The following is a 13477-nucleotide window of genomic DNA, read 5'->3' as shown; positions in this document are numbered from 1 at the left end:
GTCTCAGATCCTCTCCCATCTCCATCTCACACTGTCCACAGACAGTGGAGGGTTTCACTGCTGGGTGAACAGAGGAGGGACAGATGGGGGGCATCCCGATGGAAGGGGGGTCACAGTGACATCAGGAGAGTAGTGAAGAGAAGCATGTAGGTGCTGAAGGAGGGTCTGGCATCATTTATTCCAGAGGTGCTGTTCTCCATGGTGGTGGCTTGGCCCCCAGAGACCATGTGCCCCCATATCCATTCACCATAGGCCACTATCTGGACATAAACACTGGGATGATTGGGCTGGCCACAGCCATCCCCGCAACTCACAATCCCCATCAGGAACCAGGTCCCATTGCAGTAACAGGCCAGCGGCCCCCCAGAGTCACCCTGGAGGATCAGATAAATTGGGATTAGTGAGGGCCTTCCCCCTCATCCCCATCCCCAAGCATCCACAATCCAGCCCCTTAGGGCTATAGGCATATGGGCCATCCTATGCCTCCCGACCCATATCTTTTGTCCACACCAACATGAGAAGTGAAAGGAGCATGGTATGCTTTCCCCACGCACTTTCCCTGAACAAGGCACTGGTGGTAGAGGTGGTATCCCCCACTACGTTCACAGGTGCTGGGGTGGCTGTGCTCTTCCTCTCCTGCCCTACACAGAGACCACTGGCAGGGCTCCCCAGAGCAGTGGGGCTGGGAGTTAACACCCTCCATATTGAGGCATGGGGTATTTTCCCATCTCAGAGCGACTGGCTCAGGCTTTCTGCAGACTCAGGCAGGCCTCAGTTACCCTCGAGCCACATTGTCCCTCTTTTCTACCCAACCACAAAAGTTCTACTATTACTTTAATAAAAAATAAAAGCTGGAGCTCTGCCCTAATCACAGGACTCCGGGAGCTGGGGCCTAGGCACGGCGCTGTGACTCCACATGGCTCTAAAAGCCAGAGCCGCACCTGCCAACTCGAAGGAAGCTGGGTCCAGAGCTCCCTGGCTGCAGCAGCCTTTCTACTCGCTGCAGTCCCTAGATGGTGACAGGGAGCCACACTGGGGCTCACCTGCATCCAGCCAGCCCAAACACCTCCCTCACCTGGCAGGAGTCCCTCTGCCCTTTGGCGTAGCCGGCACAGATCACGTCGGGTTTGACGGGGTCCCTGCCGATGTTCGGGTCTGGGTCGATGTTGTAGAGGGTGTTGCAGGCTGCAGTGCCGACCAGCTGAATCTGAACCTCCGGTAGCGCCTTGTGGGGTGGGAGAGAGACGGCAGGGGAGAGAACCAGGGTCCTGGATCCTTTGCCTCCCACAATGCACCCCCATGCCTGACAATTTCCTGTCCCCATCTGCTCCCCCTGTCTCCATTTCCTCCCCATGTCCCCCTCCCCTTCACCTCCCTGCATCCGGTCCCCACCTCCACCCAGCTTCCAGAGCCGCACCGATCCCCACAGGACCCAGTCTGTGCAGCGCGGCCCCGAGAGGGGGTTTCCTCTGCAGGATTCAAATCCGGGGGCCATCTGTATCTAAAACACAAGGTTCCCACCTGAGATCAATAGATTAGCTGCCTCACAGATGGCTCTGAGGGATACAGCCAATTGGGGGTAGCCAGCGGGCAGGGGGCAGCAGAGAGCTGGGCGGGGATTATTTCAAGATGCGGCAGGAATCACAGGACTCCAGGAACATGGGGCTTGAGGAGTGGAGTGATAGCGCCTCCCCCCGGGGGATGGTCCTACCTGCAGAGGCTGTTGTCCTGCAGCTGGTGACCCAGCACGTGTGGTTGCCAGGGAAGGAGTCGGAGGGGGCCTGGCAAGCAGACGGGGAGGATTTCATAGGTGTATCACACTGGCTCCACCAGCTGCGTAGAGCAATGTCAGCTGAACCGGGTCCCCGCCCCCCCCCCCCCCCGCGTTGTAATTGGGGTGGATGACGATCTGGTGCACAGGGGATGAGACCCGGCTCAGGGAGGGGTTGGACAGCTGGCGCTCCCCGAGGTTCACGTGACAGGCAGGCTGAGATGAGAAAAGAACAAGGTGTCCTGACTCAAAGATCCTGCCCTGCTCTAACCCCTAGATGCCACTCTCCTCCCATACCTGGGGTTAGAACCCAGGAGTCCTGGCTCCCAGCCTTATTCTCATGGCACATGTCTAGGGCAGATAAGGCTGGAGTTTTGTGGAAGGTGTCTTACCTGTCTGATTCCAACTCCCCTGAGCACCTAGTGAGTGAAGAAAGAGAAGGGAAAGATATTAATGTGTGTGTTTTGGGGGTGGCGGTGGGGGTTATTCACAGGCATTGCTGGGACCTGAGAAGGTGTGTGGAGAGGAATGAGTGCCAGTAGCTCCACCCATAATTCCCAAGCTCCGTTCATTATCCCCAGAACAGCCCTGTCATGCCATCCTCAGCGCCAGCCACAATTCTTTGCAGTGTTTCTATTTGATTCAACACCAGTAGGTGCAAGAATCAACACTCTCCATTGATTGGAGAGGGGCAGCTCAGGCCTGAATTCACAAATCTAGGTTGGATGGGCTGGGGGATCTATGAAGGGCCAAAGGCTTGGATTCCCCTGTTATTCACTAGCCCAAATCCCTCCCTCACAACCTGCATCTTGCTCCTCTCCATCCGGGAGGTAGAGGCTGGTCCCTACATCCCCACCCCACACTCACCCTACAGCAGGGTCATCGCCAGCAGTGCTAGGGCCAGTGGGGAGCAGAGACGCTCCATGGTTCAGCCTTCCCCAGACCTGTCTTGGCTGAATACAGCAGCCTCCACTGCTCCGACCAAAGCCCGACTGGGGAATGCAAGTGCCGGGGCAGGTTTTTATGGACACCTGTGTGCCCCTCCCTGGATCTACAGAGAATAATGGGGACTGATTTCCTGGGAACCTAAGCCAGGAAGTAACAGCTGCTAAATTCGATGTGCTGAACAGGTTGTGACCGCTTTCATTCTGCTCTGCCTGGTGTCACCCCAGTACGGGCGTCCTTGAAAACCAGACAAAAACTTGTGATGGCCCAGGTCACTGCATGGTGATTTTCACTTCCCCGTGTTATTGCCAACTAAGTGTGCTCAGAAGAGAGTGACAAAGATAGTACCAGGTCAGGGATGTGGTTATTGTGGGGTAAAGGTTATCATGATGTTAGGGTTAAGGATATCATGCGGATTGGGGTTAAGGTTATCATGGGATTAAGAGTATCATGGGGTTAACATGAAGGATATCATGGCTTTTAGGGTTAAGACTATCATGGGGTTAAGGTTAAGGGCATCATGGGAGCTGGGGTTGAGTTTGTAGTGGGGTTTAGGTTTAAGTGTCATTTTCCACCCTGTTTTTTGGACCCTGTCGCCCTTGGCATCACTCTAGTGACAATTTGGGGATCTGCCCCATCCGTCTTGAGAATTCCAATTGATCCTATGAAGTTGTTCTTGTGAAATAGTTTGGACATGGAGCCTTTATGTGGAATCCAATATTTCTTGACTGGGGAGGGCTTGGTCATCAAGACTAGGGACAAAGGTCACTCGTTCGAACTTAAATGGTCACCCATTCAGGCGGGGACACCTTTGAAATGTTGTCCTCTGAGACTACCAAGATCTACCTCTCTGACTCTTCTGCAGGGAGGTGGAAGCAAAATATCGACCATGGAGGAACAAAGAAACCAGGTGTTGGTATGGGGACACATTAACTGAAGGGAAGAATCACAAAAGCAGGATGTGATGCTCTACACCCTAGGGGAGGGCCCTGTAACTCCCATATTCATCATTTGTATGTAATTCTGATATTGCATACAAAGCAGGCCTTGTAAGCTGTCATGGGAAAGGTTAGGATCTGCTGAAACCCACTAAACCTCTAAATATGTTCATCATTAATGCATATGAAGTTATGAGAATTTTGTTGGAGGATTGTCACTAAAATATACTGTGAACTGGGGAATCGCCCAGATACTAGTTCCCCAAACATAATCACCAGGGGGAGAACCAATGCCTGGGCGGGTGTTGAACAACCGTCAACAGCCATTGTCCAGAAAGGGAGCTACAATGCAATGACTCACCTGCATAAGGCCACACCAGGGGAATTGCTCAACCTTGCCTGGGGACTCAGCAATGCCCACCAGACATGCCTGGACTTGTGTTCTCCATGCACATGGGACTAAGGGTATAAAACAGAACACAGGGGCCCCAGGCTTGGCCTTTCTCTTGCCCCCACCTATGCTGCAAGCAACAAGGATGCTCAGAAGACCAAAGACCCCAACAGAGGAGACTGTCCCAGATTTCAAGGGTGAAACCTGTGTACTATGAACTGCAATATCTAGTGGGGTGAGAAAAAACTGCTTAGGATAGATGTTGCCCAGTCTAATAGGGCTGAGAGTTTAGACTGTGTACTTTTATTTTATTTTGGTAACTAACTCTGACTTTTTGCCTATCACTTATAATCACCTAAAATCTGTCTTTTGTAGTCAATAAACTTGTTTTACTGTTTATCTTTACCATTGAGTTTGCCTGAAGTGTTTGGTAAATCTGCTCAGGTTTACAAAGGCTGGTGTCTATCCACTTTCCGTTGATGAAGTGGTGCACTTGAGCAGTGCAAGACGGTATATTCCAGAGGTGCGAGAATGGAGCTTGGGGGATTTGGCTGGTACCTTTCTCTGTATGATTCATGAGTGGCTCTGGAAGCATTCATGCAATCCAGCTGAGTGTGGGGGCTCCACATGCTGGTGGCTGAGTGATCACAGCACCTGGAGGGGTTTGATGCTTGGCACTGGCAAAGCTTTGTGAGAGAGAGCCCAGGCTGCACCCTGCAGATCCCATTGTACAGGATACTTTGGGCAGAGGGAGGGCAGAGATGGGGAGGAGAGGAGAGGAGGTGGAGATGCTTTGATAGCCAGGATCAGCTATCAGGATCATGCTTTTGATAGCTGTGGATCAGCCAAGGTCAGAGAAACCTAGCTGAGTGGAAAAAACACTGTGACTTGGAGAAAAGCCACAAGCTGTGGGGAAAGGATATGGGGCACCCCACGGTACTCTGTCCAAAGCCAAAGCACTACACGCTCCCCAGCAGCGAGGAACCTGAGCCAGGGAAATGCACGTAGGTGTGCTGGCTATTTTGTCTAGAGCTGTTTATTTCTTGTGCTAATAAGCACAGCTGACTGACATTGTTTGGAGGAATAGTTTATTCGTGGAAATATGCAGTTTGCAGTCTACTAAAACAATTCACAAATTCAGATTGAATTCGGGAAATAGTTTAAGATGAAAAAACTTGGAAAAGTGGAATCATTTCTTTGACACTTTCCCAACGAAACATTTTCTCTTTTCACTTCGAAGCTGTGCTTTATTTTGAAATTTAACTAGATTTATATTTTTTTTAGAAAATCTAAATAAAAAGGGATTAAGAAAGAAAGAAAGAAATCCCATATTTCAACCCTGACCCTCATCCTGACGATACCCCCTGCTCTAACCTCCATGATAAACTTCACCCAATGATACCCTTAGCCTCATCTCATTATAACTGTAGCCCTATGATAACATTAACTCTTATCCCTAACACTGATGATACCACCTTATCCCCTCTGATCTAACCCACAAGACCCCACTCCCCTCCCACAACTGTGATTGGACCCAGGAGTTCTGACTCCCCGTTTCATTCTCACTGCACATGCCATGGGCAGGTAAGGATTTTGGCTGGCGCTGAGGATGGCAGGGCTCTTCTGGGATAAAGGGCAGAGCTTGGGAATTATGGGTGGAGTTACTTGAACTCATTCCCCTCCACACACGTTCTCAGGGCCCAGCAATGCCTGCGGATATCCCGCCCCCCCCACATTAATATCTGTGCTTTCTCTTTCTTCTCTCCCTAGGTGCTCAGGGGAGTTGGAATCAGACAGACAAGACACCCACCACAAAACTCCAGCCTTACCTGCCCTTGACACATGAGAAGGAAGCTGGGAGCCAGGACTCCTGGGTTCAACCCCTGGATCTGGGAGCTAGTGGGTTAAAGCAGGGGGCCTGGGAGTCCAGATTCTGGGTTCTGGGTTCTTCCCATTGTCATGTCGTCGGGCACTGAAAAACAGGGCAGACTGAAAAACAGGGCAGACACTCCAAACTGGTGATATGTTCTATGAGTAATTTCACGAAACCAGTAACAAATGTGATTGTCTCACCATGGAGTCACAGACAGTCCCCTTGGACTCTCTGGTCTATCTTGCCACCCAGACAAACTGGATGTAGTGATAAATGGTCAGAAAAATCACACCACACTCAGGTTGGTTGCAGTCCCAAGACATCAGTCACTTACTCCAGATCAGTTGGTACCTTAGATCCTACACCAAAGACAACACCTGTAGCCAGTCCTTGTTAGGGAGGCGATTATACACCATTCTCTTGCTGTTTCCTTTGACTACCCTAGTTTTACTGCTGCAGGTCACTTGTTGCAAAATACTCCTGGTGCATTCAGCATCCCACCGCTCCCACCACCTGTCACGGAGCCACAGGATCATTTCTACGGCCCCATCTTTGGAACTCTCTCTAGGATGAACCACTTCAATGTGCCCGACCCCCTTGGGGTCTCACTCTTCCTCCAGGGTTAGTCAGATGGCTTCATCCCCCTCAACTGAACCTCTGGGGCTCCATTCCTCCTGCTTCACACCGTGAGCTCTGCTTAGCACAGCCAACTGAGCCAGAGGCCTGGCAGAGACGTGTCCATGCTGCAGGGACTAATGCACCTCACCCGGTATTTGCAGCGACACTCACACCCAGTATTTGCAGTGCTGTCAAAACTGTCGGGCTAGTCAGCTGGCACACCAGCACAGGGGGAGAGAGGGTCCTTTGTGGAGCAGAGAAAACTGAAGGGTAATGCATGGCCCATTCTTGGGCAGCCCAGAGCCCAGGTAAACTGCAGTGAACCCCATGTTTGAAGCTCTGTCTGTCTCTCCATCTGACCTCCTGAGTCCCCAGGTGAGAGTCCCAACTCCTTCCAGCACCCAAACTTCATCCCCAGTCCTTTGTTCTGGAGATGTGGGGTGCTTCTCATCTTCCCTTCTTAGATATGGGGAAATCCATCTCCTGCTGGGGCGCTGGTCACCAGGTGTCAATGGCTGGTGGTTGGATTTGCCATCATCTTCATGGATTCTCCACCGATGTGGGGTCAGCCCGTCCTTTTCCACACCTAAGGGCTTGTCTAGACTTGAAATGCTGAGACCGACGGCGGTGGGACTGGTTCTCCTGCCAGCGTAGTTAATCCACCCCCCCGAAAGGCAGGAGCTGGGATGATGGGAGAATTCACCCATTGATCTAGCGCTGTCTGTACCAGGAGTAGGTCAGTTTAACTAGGTTGCTCTGGGCCGGGGGAGGATTTTTCACACCCTTGAGTGACATAGTGATACCAGCTGAATTTCCCAGTGCAGGCCAGGCCTGTGTCTCTAGCCTGCCCTGAGAGCAAGCAGTCCTTTCCCACACATGGGGTAACAATGCAGCATACAGGGGAAACTGAGGCATAGCTAGGGACCATAAAAATATTACAGGAAATTCCCGCTTCATCACACTTGCTCTGGGGAGTCAATGCCATGCCTGGCATGATGGGGACCCAGATTTTAGTTGGGTGGGGGGTGTCTGTGCAGCATCCAGCATGATGGCAACAGGGGACGACTGACCTCAGGTGACTGAGTTTGTCTGTGTGCAGTGCCCGGCATGACAGGGGGCCAGATCTCATTTGAAGGGGGTCTGAATAGGGCCAGGAACAACAATAACCTGGATCTTGGTCAGGGTCTGTGCAGCACCTGGCACAATGGGGGCCTCAGTCTTGGTTGGGGAGGGATCTGTGCAGCACACGGCCCCCGATGCTCTGCCATCCCACAGCTAACACCAAGCCGCGGAGCCCGAGGGAGGCTGTGGCGGTGGCAGGACTGGACCTAGCGGGAGGAGGCACCGGCTGCTGCTGGGCAGGTCGTGGCTGCTGCCAGGAGGAGACAGAATTTGCAAAGCCGATTTATTGACGATTTTCAGAGCATGGGTCTCGGGACCAAAGCAGCTGTGGGGCCCTTCCCCGTCGGCTTCCCAGTCTCCCCCGGGGGGCGCTGTAGAGCTGCAGGAAGGGCTGGATATAATCCCGCATCCCCTGCACTCCCCATTCCCATAGCGCCCCTTTGCCTCCATCCACCAGCCTCTCCCAGCCGCGTCCCACAGACCCCAGCAACGCGGGGCCCACACCCGGTGCCAAGGGGGGTGTGTAGACATCCCGGCTCATGCGGGGCTGTCGGCTCCAGTCTCCCTGCAGCTCATGCCCAGACAGAGTAGCCCCTGCCCAGAGGGGGGTTCTGACACCCTCTTAGTTGGGGAGGGGGTGGCTGTGCCAAGTGAGCTGCAGAGGGCATCTGTGCTGGGGGGGGCGGCATTGATGGGGCAGGTCACAGGGCTGTCAGGAGGAGCCCAGCAAGCAGCGGTAGGACAGGAGAGAAGGCCGAAGGGTCGGCGCCACCAGTGACCTCCTGGATCCAGTTGGCAGAACGAGACCCGGATATACACCCCAGGACTGGGGGTTGAGGAGTCCGTGCAGTTAGCCCCCCAGCTGATGATCCCAGCCAAGATGAAGTTGCCATTCCCTGGGCAGACCAGAGGCCCCCCCTCGGAGTCTCCATAAGGGAGAGAGAGAAGGACTTTCCGGTCAGTGAGGTTGACTCCTTTGCCTCCCTTCCCACAAAGAGGCTCCTGATTTTCCTCGATCAGAGCCAGGGAGAGAACCCAGGCGTCCTGGCTCCCAACCCCCCTGCTCTAACCCATGAGACCCCACTCCCCTCCCAGAGCCAGGGACAGAATCCAGGCGTCCTGGCTCCCAACCCCCCTGCTCTAACCCACCAGACCCCACTCCCCTCCCAGAGCAGGGGATAGAACCCAGGAGTCCTGGCTCCCAACCCCCCTGCTCTAACCCATGAGACCCCACTCCCCTCCCAGAGCCAGGGACAGAAGCCAGGCGTCCTGGCTCCCAACCCCCCTGCTCTAACCCACCAGACCCCTCTCCCCTCCCAGAGCTGGGGATAGAACACAGGAGTCCTGGCTCCCAGCCCCCACCCCCCAGCTCTAACCGCTAAACCCCACTTTCTTCTTATGCCATGGCCTCCTTCCATGCTGGGGCAGAGCTACCACCGTCACTCGATCCGTTTTCTCTGGCATGAAGCTCAGGTTAAGTCAGACCCATCCCAGTTCAGCAGGGCTGGAGCTCGGAGAGTTCCTCTCTCCTCCTACGGAGCCTTTTGAGGTCTCCCAGAATGCACTGCTGCTGGGAGACCCGCTTTATTGGCAATGAGACATGGGAGAAGATCAAAATAAAACATCACCCACCTGGGCCTTTTGGGGGCAAGGGGGAGGAAGGGCCAATGTTTGCAAACAGAACAATGGGCCAGATAATTTCAAGCACCCCAGCTTTGCTCCCACAAGCCAAGGAGCCATCCCTACGCACATGCAAAATATGCAGCTGTGTAGGGCACCAGGAAATTTGGGGTACCAATGTACCTGTGTAACCATATAACTGTGTCTGTACATAACACTGTTCCTGTGTAGGTGTGTAACTGCTTAACTATATAACTGTGTCTGTGTAACTGTATAATGTAGAACTCTACAGCTGACCCTCTCTAACCATAGACATGTATGACCACATCACTGTAGCTGCATAATTGTATATTTGTAAAACTGTCCCATGTACAACCATACCTGGATAACTACAGAGCTGTAATACCATGTAGCTGTCTAACTCTGCAACTGTAAAACTGTACCTGGATATCTATATAACTGTTTAACCATGTAACTCTGACTGTAGTCATATCATGTGTAACTGTACAACTGTACCTATATAATTAGATAACTGTATTACCGTAGAACTGCAGCTTTTTAACCGCATAACCATAAAACAATACAACCATACCTGTATAACAATATAACTGTGCAACTATGCTCTGGCTGTGTACCCATAAGGACATAAGAATGGCCGTACTGGTCAGACCAGTGGCCCAGCTAGCCAACAGTGCCAGGTGCTTCAGAGGGAGTCAAGAGAATGGGGCAATGTATGGGGTGATCCATCCACTATCATCCAGTCCCAGCTTCTGGCAATCATAGATTCATAGATATTTAGGTCAGAAGGGACCTACGATCATCTAGTCTGAAGGGACCTACGATCATCTAGTCTGACCTCCTGCACACCGCAGGCCACAGAATTTCACCCACCCACTCCTGCGAAAAACCTCTCACCTATGTCTGACCTACTGAAATCCTCAAATCGTGGTTGAAAGACTTCAAGGAGCAGAGAATCCTCCAGCAAGTGACCCGTGCCCCATGCTACAGAGGAAGGCGAAAAACCTCCAGGGCCTCTTCCAATCTGCCCTGGAGGAAAATTCCTTCCCGACCCCGAATATGGCGATCAGCTAAACCCTGAGCATATGGGCAAGATTCACCACCAGATACTACAGAAAATTCTTTCCCGGGTAACTCAGATCCCACCCCATCTAATAGCCCATCACAGGCCATTGGGCCTATTTACCGTGAATATTTAATTACCAAAACCATGTTATCCCATCATACCATCTCCTCCACAAACTTATCGAGTTTAATCTTAGTTTTATCAGTCAGAGGTTTAGGGACACCCAGAGCCTGGGGTTATGTCCCTGATCATCTTGCTTAATAGCCATTGATGGACCTATCCTCCATAAACTTATCTAATTTTTTTTGGAACCCAGTTGCACTTTTGGCCTGCATAATGTCCACCGGCAATGAGTTCCACAGGTGGACTGTGCATTGTGTGAAGAAATACTTCCTTTTGTTTGTGTTAAACCTGCTGACTGTTAATTTCATTGGGTGACCCCCTGGTTTTCTCTATTATGTGAAGGGGTAAATAACACTTCCTGATTCACTTTCTCCACATCATTCATGATTTTATAGACCTCGAACACATCCTCACCTCATCTTGTCATGGAGAAGCAATGAGTCTGGAACAGTCTCTGCTGTGGCGCTATTCTGGAGTGGCTATTGCGGAGGAGTTATTCAGGAATAGCAAGGCCGGTCTAGTCCCCCTATGCAGAGAAGCCCTGCCTGGCCCCCCATTCAGCTCTAGAAGAGGCCCTGGTTAGCACCCGTCCCAGCCAATCTGAGGCTGACACCCAAGAGAACTTTGCAGTCTGTGTCTAAGGGTCTGTCGACATTGCATCCTGCCCGGCTGCAGGGGAATGAGGAATGACAGTGACGTGAAGGGCTTGGTGAGGGCTGTGTTGGGACACGGCCCCAACAGGCAGATCAGACTGAAGGAGCCAGGGCAAAAGTTCTGCTCAGCCAGCCCAATTCCCAGCTCCCCAAAGGCCCCGTGACGAGGGGTGGAAAGGTCCGTGCTGCCGGCCGCAGCACAGGGGGAGGACTGAGGGTACAGCTGGAGCACGCTGTGCTGTGGCTTTGGCCTGTTCCCCACAGGGGCCAGTGAACAGAGCCCCTGAATCCACCTAATCCTGCCCCCTTCCCCAGTCTCTGCAGGTGCCTCCCATGATGCACCGGGGCCATGATATATGCACTATGAGAGGCGATGCTGGTGCATCATGGGAAATGTGGTTCAGAGGCCTGATTCTCCTCTATACCCCCAGCACTCAGTGTGAACTACACCTCCCATAAGTGCCCTGCAGCAGTCATGCACAGCCTCCCCTCCCCAAGAGAGGAGACTGTGGGGCATCATGGGAGATGTAGTTTGGGTGCCCCAACTTCCCATTCCTCTCTGTAGAGCGGGCTCATGGGACCTGCTGTCCAAGCAAGGAGCCCAACCCACTGAGGAGAAGAGAGAGGATGCAGTGCGTGAGCTACATCAACTCTAGCAAACTCCTCTTGTTTAAATGCCAACAGGCATCTCCTGGGGGAAAACAGGGTTTGTTTCTGTGGGTGGAGATGCCTCCACAGGCTGGGCAAACCCTCCATCACCAGTCGCCCTCTAGTCCAGTCAAATTCTTGTACCCCGGGGGTTCAAGAACCTGAGATTTCACCCAGACCCTTCCCCGTCACCTCCAGCAGGAGGGACCCAGTTCCCCACACCTCCCCAGCCCTGGTATGGAGGGGAAAGGGGAGGTGCTGGTTGGAGTGGGGCACTGTTGGAAGCCAGGACTCCTGGGCTCTATCCCCAGCTCTTGGAGGGGAGTGGGGTCTTGTGGGTTAAAGCAGGGGGAAGAGGGGATCTAGTGGTTGGAGCAGGGGGGAGAAGGAGCCAAGCCTACTGGCTCCTGCAGTTTTCCAATGGAAAGAGAATTTTTAAGGTTCTTGCCTGACCTGTGAAACATCCCTCCCTTTTCCTTTCTCCCACGTCAGCACCATATTGGCCGCATGCCAGCCATGGGGGCATTCTGCCATCACAATTTAGAAATGTGAACAGTGACTCTGATCCCCGACTGACACTAATTTGAACCTTGCCCAACACGTCCTCATGCCCCATTTGACTAGTTGAGTTCACAGCCTGGCAGCGTTAGCATCATTGGACTGACTGGGCATGCACCAGGAGATCCAGTGGCAGGCGTCTGTTCCCAGCCAGTGCGAGATGGAAATTATGCACCCAGGAGAGGTTTTAAAAACTAACTGGACAAGTGAATTGAGGGGCTGTGCTTCCCGTGCTGGGGTTTCTCCCCTTGGCCGGCCGGCTGCAACACACTCCCTTCCCAACATCACCTCTGATCTTGCCCAAAATCTCCAGGGCTGTTCTATGCATCAATGGCCAGAGCCTGGTGGGTTTTGGTGAAAACTGGAAAACCAGAAATGGGGGACACGCAGAGTCCTGGGCATCTGGTGGGTCAGCCAGCAGCTTCAACCACCTCTGCAGGTGGCTGGAGATCATAGAGCCAGTCGCCAGGAGCAATGGACGTGTCCCTGCACTGCAGCCCCTCGGTCTCAGCTGGGCCCCAATGTCCAGTTCGGGGTTAACATGCTGACACCTTGAATGGGTGAGTGCCCAGCCAGCAAGGAAATAGATAATAATGGAGGCAATAGGGGGTAACAGAATCCATGGCATGCAGCCTACAAGGGCTCTGTGTGCCCCCCATTTCCCCTCCCCCCCAGGCCAGGGGCTCTGTTGCCCCATCATTCTCCCCAGGCGGACACACACTGAACACCTCTTTGTGGGTGATAACAACTTGCAGCTCTTGGTCTCTGTGGACACTTTCCCAAAAACTGGGAACCCCCTATTCCTGGGTCTGAGGGTGTTTCAAACTGGGAGATCACTCCTTAGCGCCTCCCCATGGTGGCTCTTTGCAGGCGCTCATGGAGGAGCACAGTCATTCCCACCATAACACAGTACAGCAACTGGGCCGCCTCCCAGTGAATGTAGGAGAAGAAAGAATCAGAGCCTTAAGCTAGCAAGGGCTCGACCCCGCTCTGCCCCAACGGCGACAGCACCATGGCTACGCCAACATAACCCTGTCCTACGGACACAGCCCAAAGCGGTGGCAGGGGGTACAAACCCCACCTCCCCGAGCTGCAGTAGCTACATCGACAGAGGCGACTTCCGTCCACCTAGC

The sequence above is a fragment of the Chelonia mydas genome, chromosome 6, assembly GCF_015237465.2.
Source record: "Chelonia mydas isolate rCheMyd1 chromosome 6, rCheMyd1.pri.v2, whole genome shotgun sequence".
Classification (NCBI taxonomy): Eukaryota; Metazoa; Chordata; order Testudines; family Cheloniidae; genus Chelonia; species Chelonia mydas.
This window is presented reverse-complemented; position numbering follows the sequence as displayed.